Below are 11,761 nucleotides of genomic sequence, written 5' to 3'. Positions count from 1 at the left end.
GGAGAGGGAGAGGGAGAGGGACGGGGAGAGGGAGAGGGAGACGGAGACGGAGACAGAGACAGAGGTGAACTTGTATTCCTATCTTTCCCAGGGCCAACTGCCCAAAAGAGAACTGATTAAAAAATAATAAAGGATATTCATAGTAATAACATAGAGTTGACATCTGTTTTCTGGACACAGTAGCATAGCCTATATCTCTGAACATTAAACTGAGAGCCCCTTTCAACACAGAAACGTATCCAAAGCTTAGGGATCGAGTATGGAAGCATCCAGAACACAATGGTCACCACACGGTCAAATTTTACTTCTAAGACATCTAACAAAAAAATGTGCTAGAAAAAAAAGTGTTTCCACCAGGCAGTGGTGGCACACGCCTTTAATCCCAGCACTTGGGAGGCAGAGGCAGGTGGATTTCTGAGTTCGAGGCCAGCCTGGTCTACAGAGTGAGTTCCAGGACAGACAGAGCTACATAGAGAAACCTTGTCTCGAAGGGAAAAAAAAGTGTTCCAAAATAGCCTATCCAGGAGCTGAATTCAGTTTACTGACTTCAACTCCAGCTCTCACAGCCAGTGAAGCAGCCCTGCTTTGACTTGGGAAAGGGGAGCTAAAGGCCTCCTCCATCCAGGGCAGCTGGAGGATAATGTGCATTACCAGAAAGCTAATAATCTGTTGCATAAATGGGTCATTGTTCTTAAAATATCTGTTCATGGTGCAATTGAAAAAGAACCCGATGTCCTATTAATAAGAATTAGAAGCTTTCTTATGTTAAAAATAAAGAATTTATTTCGTGTGCTGAATTTAGTATAAGCTAATTGGAATTGCCAGCCAGGAGAACTTTTAAATTAACATTCAAGGACATTGTCACACCTCAAAGGAGTAGGATTAATTTAGACCTCAGAAATTATATAAGGAGCTACAAATGGCTGAGGTCATTTATATGGTATGTGTCATATGTGATATGTGTAGTGTGTGTGTCTGTGAGGGGGTGTATGTGGTGTGTGTGTGGTATTTATGATGTGTAGAGTGTTGTATGTGATATGTGTAGTATGTTGTGTGTGTGGTGTGTGTTATTTGTGATATGTGGTATGTAGGTATGCGTTGTATGTGATATGTGTGGTGTGTTTTTGATATGTGGTGTGTAGGTGTGTGTGTGATGTGTGTACTGATGCTTGTGTTGAGTTTGTTGGCTAGCCTGCTTCACACCCTTCATCTTCTTTCTGGAAAAAGAGCTCTTGCTCTTTGTTCCAAACCCAACACACTTTCTCAGCTTCTCAAAACTAACTTGGTACCTGCCATTCCATTTGTCAGAAATTCCACTTGTATCCCTGCCTCATGCCTTACCCCATCATGGTTACTGCGGTTTGTCAACGTGACAGGATGTAGAATCACCTAAGAGTCAAGCCTTTGGGCACACCTGTAGAGATGGTGTAGATTAGGTTAGCCTCTAAGCATGCCTATGAGGGTTCGTGTTAAATTAATTGAATGGAGAAGACACACGCTGAAAGTGGGCAACCACATTCTTAGGTCCTTGTTTAGTTTCCTTTCTGTTGCTGTGAAGAAACACTATGACCAAGCCAACTTACAAAAGAAAGCATTTAACTTGGGGGCTTACAGTTTCAGAAAGTGCGTCCACTATGCCATCTGTCAGGGAGCATGTGGCAGGCACACCTAGCACTGGAACAGTAGCTGAGAGCTTCCAGGCTGAGATGCCAACCACAGGGCACAGAGAGAGGGAAACTGTACCTGGCATGGGCTTTTAAAACCCCAAATCCCACCCTTAGTGGCACACCTCCAACAAGGCTACATTTGTAATACTTCGGAGAACAGTTCTACCAAGTAGGGACCACACATTCAAATATATGAGCCTCTGGGGACCATTCTCGTTCAAACCACCACAGTCTTGGACTACATACAAAAGGAAAAGCTAGCTAAGCACATGTTTGTCTATCCCTTCCTGTTTCCTGACTGCAGGTGCAACGTGACCAGAAGCATCAAGTCTCTTTTTGGTTTTTGTTTTCATGACAGGGTTTCTCTGTATAGTTCTAGCTGTCCTGGAACTCACTCTGTAGACCAGGCTGGCCTCGACCTTAGAGGTCTGCCTTCCTGTGGTGTGCAGCACCATGCCTGTCTGTAAAGCTTCTGCCTTCCAAGCTTGATGGACTTGAACTGTGAACCAGTTGAACCCACCTTTCCCTGAGCTGCTGCTGCCCAGGATTTTATGCAAGGCAACAGCATGCTTCCTTTGTTATGTTTATCCAGAGCAAACAACTTGTCCTGCAAGGTGGAATTCCAACCTCACCACCTCTGCTCAGAGGGGCCTCGTCCCCTCAGATGTTCAGAGACCAGTGTAAATCAATTCTATCGTGATATCTGTGATTGTTTTCTAGCTGAACCTCAAACTGCTTGTGGCCAGTGTAAGACCTGGAATAGAGGAAACATTAAAAAAAAAAAAAAAAAAAAAAAAAAAAAAAAAAGCTGTGTTAAATGAAGACGCAGTAAAGCCTGTTATTAAGACTTACACAGAGATTCCTAGTGATCCCTGAAGTATTCAGCCATCAGACATCTCAGCTCTGAGGCTGAGCCTGTATATATCTTGGGGGAGCCATCCTGGGAATATGTAGAGGCCCTGGGCCAGAGTGTTCAGCCTCAGTGACCACCACAATAAAAAGGGTGGGGGAAGATTCGCAGGACAAATCGTAACTAAAAGTGGAAAAGAGTTGGGTTTCAGAATCCCTCTCAGTGGTATAGAGTTCATCCAACAAACACAAGGCCCTGAGTTCAGTCCTTAGTATAGGATCAGGGGGTGGGGATAGGGGGACAGGAATCAGGAATCAACAGAGTACGGAGAGATGAGCCTACCCTGCTTTGGACAGTTGTCCAGTTCCTGCAGGGCCTGGCTTATACTACCCTTGCCCAATCTGCTGCTGCTGTCAGTTCCCATTAACAGTTGGTGCCGTCTCAAGTGAGGGATCTTTCCCACTGTGCCCTGGGCCCACAGTGCACTTCCTAGGCAGGCTCTGGGCTGCTTAGCTGTACCACCTCTGAATCAAGCTCCTGATTTTTGTCCTGAGTTTGCTACTTTCTTGTCTTCCTTCTCTTAGCTAAAGGGTAGCATCCATTAGCTCTGTTAGCTGAAGGATCCCCAGAACCTAAGACACAGCAGGCTCTCCTCAGGAAGCCTCCTAGTGCTGATGTAAAATGCCCACTAGAGGGCTGTACACCACTGCGAAATAAGGACCAGCTCTGCTCACCTGCAGACTCCAAGACTGGCCTAGGAGGATGTCAGGTCAGACATTTTGTGAGTGAGTCTCATCTTGGGGATTACTAGAGGCAGTTTGAAATCTGGGTTTATGACAATGTTTTAAAGTTATTAGTAACGATTTCTACAAAGAAAAATAAAGAGGGGAGATTCTTTGTAACAATCGGACAACATCATGACACACTGTCTCAAAAATTTAAAGTAGGTGCTCAACCTACCCTTTCCTGGATCAGTGCAGCTCCCTCCCCTCATCAAAGAGGCCTCTCTGCACAGCAAATGGAGCCCATCACAGAAAACAACCACAACTGGACACAATGAAGAAATCAGCAGGTCATGGGAGCCCAGCCCCAGTGGATACATGTACACACAGCACCTTTGTCTACGGTTTAAGAAAAGCAAATGAATAGAGAGCAGAAAGATTTGAGGAGCCAGAAGACCAAGACACCGGCTGTGAACTGGAAATGGCTTCATAAGGAGAAGTCAGGAACAATGTAGTGTCAGCAGACACGTTCACATGGAAGAGGGAAAGGTTCTCGGGGCCTTTCCTCCAGACAAAGAACGAAAGCAACTAACAACTGCTGGGAGGGAATTAGCTTAACAACTGCTGGGAGGAGACCTAGCCTCTCCTAGCCTCTCCCAGGAATTGTTTGTCCAGTGCCGAGTGGACACACAAAGACAACAGAAACAGACTCAGCAGGGTGTATTTATATGTAAATGTACATACACACACATATATATATATATATATGTGTGTAACAATAATAAAGAAAAAAGGTCTACCAATTAAGAGTGGGGGTCCTGGGAGGGTACAAGGGAGGGGGAAGCCATGAGATTCTATTTCAATTCAAAACATTAAAATAAAACTGTAAAGCAAAGTATATGCTCAGTAACTCGAAGAAAGGAGTGCTGGAGAGATTCATTGATAGTGGCAGGGACTCTGCGGGTGCTGCCAACAAGACAGACCATCGCCCCGGGCAGATGGCAGGCAGCTATGGAAGAACAAGATGAGAACAGTGCTGGGAGCCCTAGGTGTGGTCAGAGCGCCACAATGTTTCAAACAGGGAGAGAGAGAACTTTAAAAAATATTTTTACAGCTGGGCAGTGGTGGCAAGGCCTTTAATCCCAGCACTTGGGAGGCAGAGGCAGGTAGATTTCTGAAGGCAGGTAGATTTCTGAGTTCGAGGCCAGCCTGGTCTACAGAGTGAATTCCAGGACAGCCAGGGCTACACAGAGAAACCCTATCTCGAAAAACAAAAAAACGAAAAATTTTTACAAACTGTGTGTGTGCACATGTGTGGAGGTGCCCTTTGAGGCCAGAAGAGGATGTCAGATCCTCTGAAGCTGGGGTTACAGTCAGCTGTGACCACTCAACTTGGCTACTAGGAACCACACCCTGATCTTTTGCAAGAGCAGCAAACACTCTTAGCTACTGAGCCACTTCTCCAGGCCCTGTCTCTAAGTATTAATCATATCAATTGGATAAGAACATTAAAGCTAATCATAGATGGTAGGGGCTGCTGCTATGGTCTGAGTATTGGGTCTCTCCACCCCGAGTTCACATGCTGAAAGCTGTCTCCCCCGACTCCCCCCGCACCCACGGCCCAGGTGAAGGTGCAGGGCTGGGCCTTTAGGAGAATTAGGTCTCAAGGGCTGTGCCCTGAGGTTGGGTTGGTTCCCCTAGGACTTGAAGAGCTTGGCCTCTTGCACCCTGTAAGGACACATTAAGGTCATCAAGAAGGGCAGTCCTCAAGTGGTTCTGCCAGCATCGGATTTCTCAGCCCTGTAACAGTGAGGAATAAATGTATGAATCACCCGGTACCAGGCGTCTTGTTCTAGCAGCCCAGACCGTAGGTTGCAGCTAATGTGTTTGCAGGAATGTCCAGAACTTTCAGGAGGAGGCATTGTGAAATCAAAGGAACAGGGACTGCAATCCTGGGAATTAGGAGCTGTGTGGCCCAACCCATCTCTGGGCTCTGCAAAAATAGAGGCTTTAATCTGGAAGGCCTTAAATGACCCTTCCAGCTTCAAATGCTCTGTGCTTCTGTGCTCACATTTCCACAGCTGCCACAGGGTCAGAGCACAGGGCGGCTGTGCCCCTTAGTCTCTAGTAGCTCCCTCGATGGCATTCTCCCCCCGCGCCCCCCACACACCCTCTCGTTTGTTTTGATTTGTTTAGCTGGCATGGTGGCACACACCTTTAATTCTAGCAGAGACAGTTGGATCTCTGTAGGTTTGAAGTCAGCCTGATCTACATATCGAGTTTCAGGACAGCCAGAGCTACATAGAGAGACCCTGTGTCACAAACAAACAAAAATTGTCTTTGTTGTTTTGAGTGTGGGTGTTTTGTCCACATGTGTCTCTGTGCTTGGCTCCTTTGAAACGAATTGTGAGCCACCAAGTGGGTGCTGGGAACTGAACCTGGGAACTCTGGAAAAACAGCCTCTATTTTCTTCATTCTTGACTATAACCTTCAGTAGTTGGGAACTATGGGTCAGTGACAGGTGATGGAGAAGGAAAGGGAGAAGGCGGTGTTGACCTAGAAGGGGCTCCAGGAGGAAGGTGGCATGTGACTAAGCCATTTCTTTTGTTTTTTAAATATTTTATTTATTTATTTTATGCATGTGAGTACACACTATGGCTGCACAGATGGTTGTAAGCTTTCATCTGGTTGTTGGGAATTGACTTTTTAGGACCTCTGCTTGCTCCTGTCAACCCTACTCGCTCCAGTAGACCCCGCTTGCTCTGTCCCTGCTCGCTCCGGCCCAAAGATTGATTTATTATTATAAATAAGTACACTGTAGCTGTCTTCAGACACACCAGAAGAGGGCGTCACATCTCATTACGGGTGGTTGTGAGCCACCATGTGGTTGCTGGGATTTGAACTCTGGACCTTTGGAAGAGCAGTTGGTGCTCTTACTTAATGAGCCATCTCTCCAGCCCAGCCATTTCTTCTATGCAGTGTGGCAGCAGCTCTGCCCAGGCCCACAGCAGAAACAGACTCTACTGAGAATGGCAAATATCCCTGAAAGGGGACACTTAATTCTTTTTGTTTGTTTGTTTTGTTTTGTTTTTCAAGACAGGGTTTCTCTGCATAGCCCTGGCTGTCCTGGAACTCACTCTGTAGACCAGGCTGGCCTCCAACTCAGAAATTCTGCCTCTGCCTCCCAAGTGCTGGGATTAAAGGCGTGGCCACCACTGCCTGGCGACACTTAACTTGAGGATGAGAAGGAACTGTGGGTTGGGTCAGGCACTTAGGGGCTCAGGGCTTGCCACTCACTAAGCCAGGTGTTACACAGTTAGCAGGAGGGCCCTCTGCTGAGGTACCCCTGAGAAAGGGTGGAGCCCAGAGGGAGCTTCAAGCAGCTGAGCATGACTGGATTAGCTGTGAAATAGGTAAGCAAGGAAGACAAGTACTGGCTCAGGGGACCAAACAGATGGTGGTGGTGCAGGGAGAGATGTGAAGAGAAAGCCTGAGCTTAAGGACATGTGGGAAGCTGGCCAGTGGCAGAGTGAGCAGAGGAGGGAGGGGAGCCCAGCCAGAGGCTGCTGTGGACAGGAGGAAGAGAGACTAAAGGAGGGGTGTGTATGCGTGCATGTGTGTGTGTGTGTGTGTTCATCGATGTGCATGTGCCTGTGGAGTAAAGCATAGCTCAGGCTCCCTCAGGAGAGAGGGTCACAGGCGAGAGAGGCCAGATGTGGAAGCCAGAGCAGATCAGAAGGGCTGACACACAAAACACTGAGTCTCATTCTGAGAGTATATAGGCCTCTCCCAGAGCAGAGCAAGTAGGATGTGACAGCAGCTGGAAGCAGGAGTCACAGCAAGGTCAGATGGCGAGGGAGGACTGATGGAATGTGGGAGGGGGAAATGTGTGTGTGTGGGGGGGGCTGTGGGTACACTCTAGGCTGCCTTCCAGGGCAGCTGCAGGATCTACCTGGTCACCTATTGGCTCTTCCTCCTGCTCCAGAGGCCTGCTGCCCTCACGGCTACCCTCCCATGACACTAACCCTCAGGTAATTTCATGTTACGCACTTGAATATACACGCCTCAAGGCTTCGCACACACCTCCATATCTGTGCTGACTGCTGATCTGAACAGGAGCCAAATGAGCAAGAAAGCAGGAGGGAGGGGATGGTGTAGGAAGCACAGCTGAGAGCAAACATGGCCCAAGAAAGTTGAACAGGGAACTTGTTTTGACATCAGTGGGTGGAACCAAGCTCCAGGTGTACGTGAGTTGCACTTAGAGCCCTTCTGGAGTTGCCCACTCCCATGTCCCTTCTCAGGGTGGAGCTTTTTTAAGATTTATTTTTATTAGATATGCATGAATGTTTTGTCTGCATATACATATGTGTGGTGTTCACGTCAGATCCTCTGGAGCTGGAGTTATGGATGGTTGTGAGCTACCATGTGGGGCTATTGACATAACCTGGTTCCTCTGGAAGTATTCTTAACCAGCTGGGGCTGGAAAAGGTGACACTTTTGATGCAGCCTCACAGGACAACCTCAGTTGCCTTTAGACAGAGCATTCCAGGGCAGAGACAAGAGACAACGCCTGAAGTTGCTGCCTATGGCTCTAAGTCCTCAGCTGGTTCCAGCTCTGAGGCCAGGTACTGGATGGGCGATCCTCCTTGGCACAGAAGCCGTTTGAAACAGTGAAACAAGAATCCAGGTGATGTTAAATGCTGATATGCCAGTGGCAAACGGCAGGAGCAAGCTATCCCAGATGGGGTCCAGGAAGGAGAAAGCTGCTTTCTGTGCTGAGAGCATTTGAGTGGAGAGGATCTGAGCAAATCCAGCCACAAACCAACCAATTTCACTGTTATCAGTGACGCCAGAGGTCGGGCATGTGTGCTCTGAGAGAACCTCACTGTCCTTGGGTAGTGTGGGGCCTTGGAGTTTCTGAGCTCCTCCTTGTCCTCAGGCTGCATCCCTCCTCTGCTCCACAGCTGGGAGAGACAGAAGACAGTCCCTCCCACTCTGTGAGGCTTGGCTGCCCTGCAAGCATCTCTTAGGGCGAGCATCCCCAGCTGCTCTGGTTTGTCCTCTAGCTTCTGCTTGGCTTGAGCTTGGTGAACTCTTGAGCCTAGACTGTCAGCCTCAGCTCGACAAAAACGTGAAGAGAGAGGCCAGGCATGGGTCTATATCCCCACTGAGAAACGGGTGTCACTACTTCCCCAATGCCAGTGCCCTGTGAGCATTTTCTCCTCTCCTACCCTTTCACTTTCTCTTCTCTCTGACTACTCTCTCATTTCCCCACCCACCACTCTCAGCTGTCCGTGTAGGTCAGAGACTGTGGTGGGGCGCTAGAGAGCAAGGAGACTTCTCTACCAGCCTCAAGACATGTTCTTTCCTTCACTGTCACCAGGACTCACTGCTGGCCTCAGGCAAGAAGAATTCGTCCTTCTCTCTCTTCCAGGAGAGACACAGAAAGCCCTTGGAGGAGATCTGCCTCAAAACCTCCCGTGAGCTTGGACTCCCGCCTCTGCTTGTTTGTTTCATAGGCAAGAAAAGGTAGCTGGATCTCTCTCTAACTCACAGCTCAAACACAAAGAAGCCAGAAACTATGACGCCAGGTAACTGGCGAAGAGGGCTATCTGTGGCACAAAGCGCTCAATGCCACTCTTCAAAAGTGCAAGTCAAACTTTCGATACAGTCCTTTTTTGGAGCCCAGGCTGGCCTTGAACTCACAATGTTCAAGCTGGCTTCTTGCTCCTCCCGCTTCAGTCTTCCAAGTTAGGCACTACAAATGTGTAATAGGACAGCAGGCTAGAAACATAATTTTAGAGGCTGGAGAGATTGCTCAGCAGTTTGAAGAGCTTGCTGTTCTTTAAGAGGATCCAAGTTTGGTCCCAAGAACCTACATCAGGAGGCTCAAAATCCCCTGTAGTTCTGGCTCCAAGGGATCTATTTGTTGGTATCAGGACCTCCGAAACATCACATAGGTGGGACCTGCAGACCTGTTGCCAAGGTAACTGTGGGGGTGGAGTCCAGGCAGAATACCAACACTATTAATCTCTTCTGAACTCTGTGGCACCCTCAGGCACATGACACACACACACACACACACAGACACAGATGCATACAAACATAAAAGTAAATTTCTAAGAAGTAATAAATATGTAGAAACCATGCTTTTAGTTTAAAATACTGTTTTTATCAGATATTTTAATGTATCTAGAAGTTTAAAAAAGTGACTGGCAGACATAACTATGCAGGCCTCTCCAGACTATGGTATCGCCCGGCGGTGGTGGCACACGCCTTTAATCCCAGCACTTGGGAGGCAGAGGCAGGTGGATTTCTGAGTTCAAGGCCAGCCTGGTCTACAGAGTGAGTTCCAGGACAGCCAGGGCTACACAGAGAAACCCTGTCTCGAAAAACCAAAAAAAAAAAAACCAAACAAACAAACAAAAGACTATGGTACCAAGGAGATTCTTCTCATCATGCTGGGCAGTCAGAGGGCCTAGGAGCCCAGAGAGCTGAGCCCACAGGCACTTGGGACCTGGCCCTGCAGAGCCGGATTAAGAACAGCACATGCAGGCAGCTCACACTCCCCACAAGAAACCATGACCGTGGTGGGTTGCCAAGAAAGAAAAACAAGGCTGGCAGTGTTTAACTCTCATTCCCCTCCCGCCCCCCACCCCCCCGGGCTGTGTTACCTCTGCACCAAAGCACCACGGAAGCACAGATGTGACCCAAACACCAAGCTTTCCACGGGTTCGACTCCCCCTTCTCTGAGGAAGCCTCTTCCTAGACCAGTCCCCACCCCCACATCCAAGCCACAAGGCCTGCAAAGAGACAAACGTGGGCCTGAGCCTGGCTCAGTGGGCATGTTCCTCACAGAGGCTGCAGATGGGCCTGTGTGTGCAGGGGGAGGGATGCAGGTGAGGACCGGGGTCATTTGGAGAAGCTAGAACCTCATATCCCGCTTTCAGCGCGACTCTTTACCACTGAAAAGGGAAGTCAGACAAAAACCAAACTGATGAACCGTAGTGGGCCCCGCCCAGCGGGAAGCCCCTCAGGAGTCACCTCGAGAAATGGAAACTGCCTATACCCTCCTCACAACTTTCCTATAAATGTAAAACTCCTCAAAAACAAAGCATGTGGGATGCACACCTTAGGGCTCTGTGGATAAAGCTCTTGCCTCTCAAGCCTGGGACAGATGCAAAGGAAGAGAAAGAGAACTGAACTCTACAGAATTATCCTCTAAACTCCACACGGGCATTAGCATGCATGGGGCCCTGACTTCAAGGCTGAACACTCAAATTAAACAACACATGGAGGGGGCAGAGGAAGTGGAGGGAATCCACCCACAATCCCCATGTAAACTTTATGAGCCAAAGATCACATGGCTCTCTAACAAATCTTTTAAAGTAGGGGCTGTCATCCTGGGAGCCTCCAATGGCTGGCAATGTGTTCGTGACATCTAGTTCCTGTACAGGAAGGCCTGCAGGGCTCCTGACAGGCCACCTTCCTCCTACAGGCCGAGCTAGAACAGAGTGTTGTTGTTGTGTTCCTGGGCTGGCCCAGATTCAGCATCTCCAACAAGGATACCAAACAGGTGGGACCAGACTGCTCAGAAGACGAAGAGCTGGGGTAGCACTCACCTTGCCCAGGCCACAATCTGTATAAAAAAAAAAAAAAAAAATGAAGGCACTTGTATGTCCATCTGGTTTATAGGTCAAAAGCTTCCCTGGACTGCACTCCCAGGGATATGGTTTATTACAGCACCTTGGCATCCTATGTACTTGGGAAACCCATATGCTTCAAGTCCTCAGAATCAAACCACAGCTGGCCAGAGTGTGGCGGCACTCCAGAGAGTGTGTGTCATTTCTGATGTGATGCATCTTTGTGGTGTGGCTGGAAAGCTTTCCTAAACTGTTGGGCTCATGCTCATAGCTCATACAGGGTGGAGACAGGACAAAACCCATCTCAGGACAATGGTCCCTGGGTGTGAGGCACTTAGATCATAGCACTGTGTGACATTCTCTACCTAGGCAGGAAGGCCTTGGAATCCTAAGTGCTGGCCCCAAACAATTGCCAAGGAAATAAAGTGGCTTAAGAGCTCCGGGGAGATGGCTCAGTGATAGAGCACCTGCCTGGCGTGGGTGAGGTCTGGCTTTCATTACCAGCCTTGCAAGGAAAGAAGGGCAGCAGAGTGGAGAAGGAGCCTACAAACAATAGATGGAGGTTTGTAATATAAAATACCTGAGCACACGGTACCCACGGAGCCTGCTCGTGTGGGACGCCTTCCCCACACCCTGTCTTCAGACCATTCTCTGATCCCTTTTCTTCCCATCCAATTCATAGCTCACCAATTAAAACCCCACCTCAGTCAACCATAAATTTAGTGCGCAGGGTCCTCAGTGCTTTGATAGCACATCCCCCATGAACTCACTCCGAGTCCCCTGGGCACCATGAACATGTGTCCGCGGTCTCGTCGTGTAGCTGCCCTGAGGGCACCCAAGTGCTCCTCCAGCCTCGTAGAGCATAAACACTCATTCCTT

Source organism: Mastomys coucha, unplaced genomic scaffold (assembly GCF_008632895.1).
Source record: "Mastomys coucha isolate ucsf_1 unplaced genomic scaffold, UCSF_Mcou_1 pScaffold1, whole genome shotgun sequence".
NCBI lineage: Eukaryota > Metazoa > Chordata > Mammalia > Rodentia > Muridae > Mastomys > Mastomys coucha.
The sequence above is the reverse complement of the archived record's forward strand: the minus strand, read 5'-3'. Positions refer to the sequence as shown.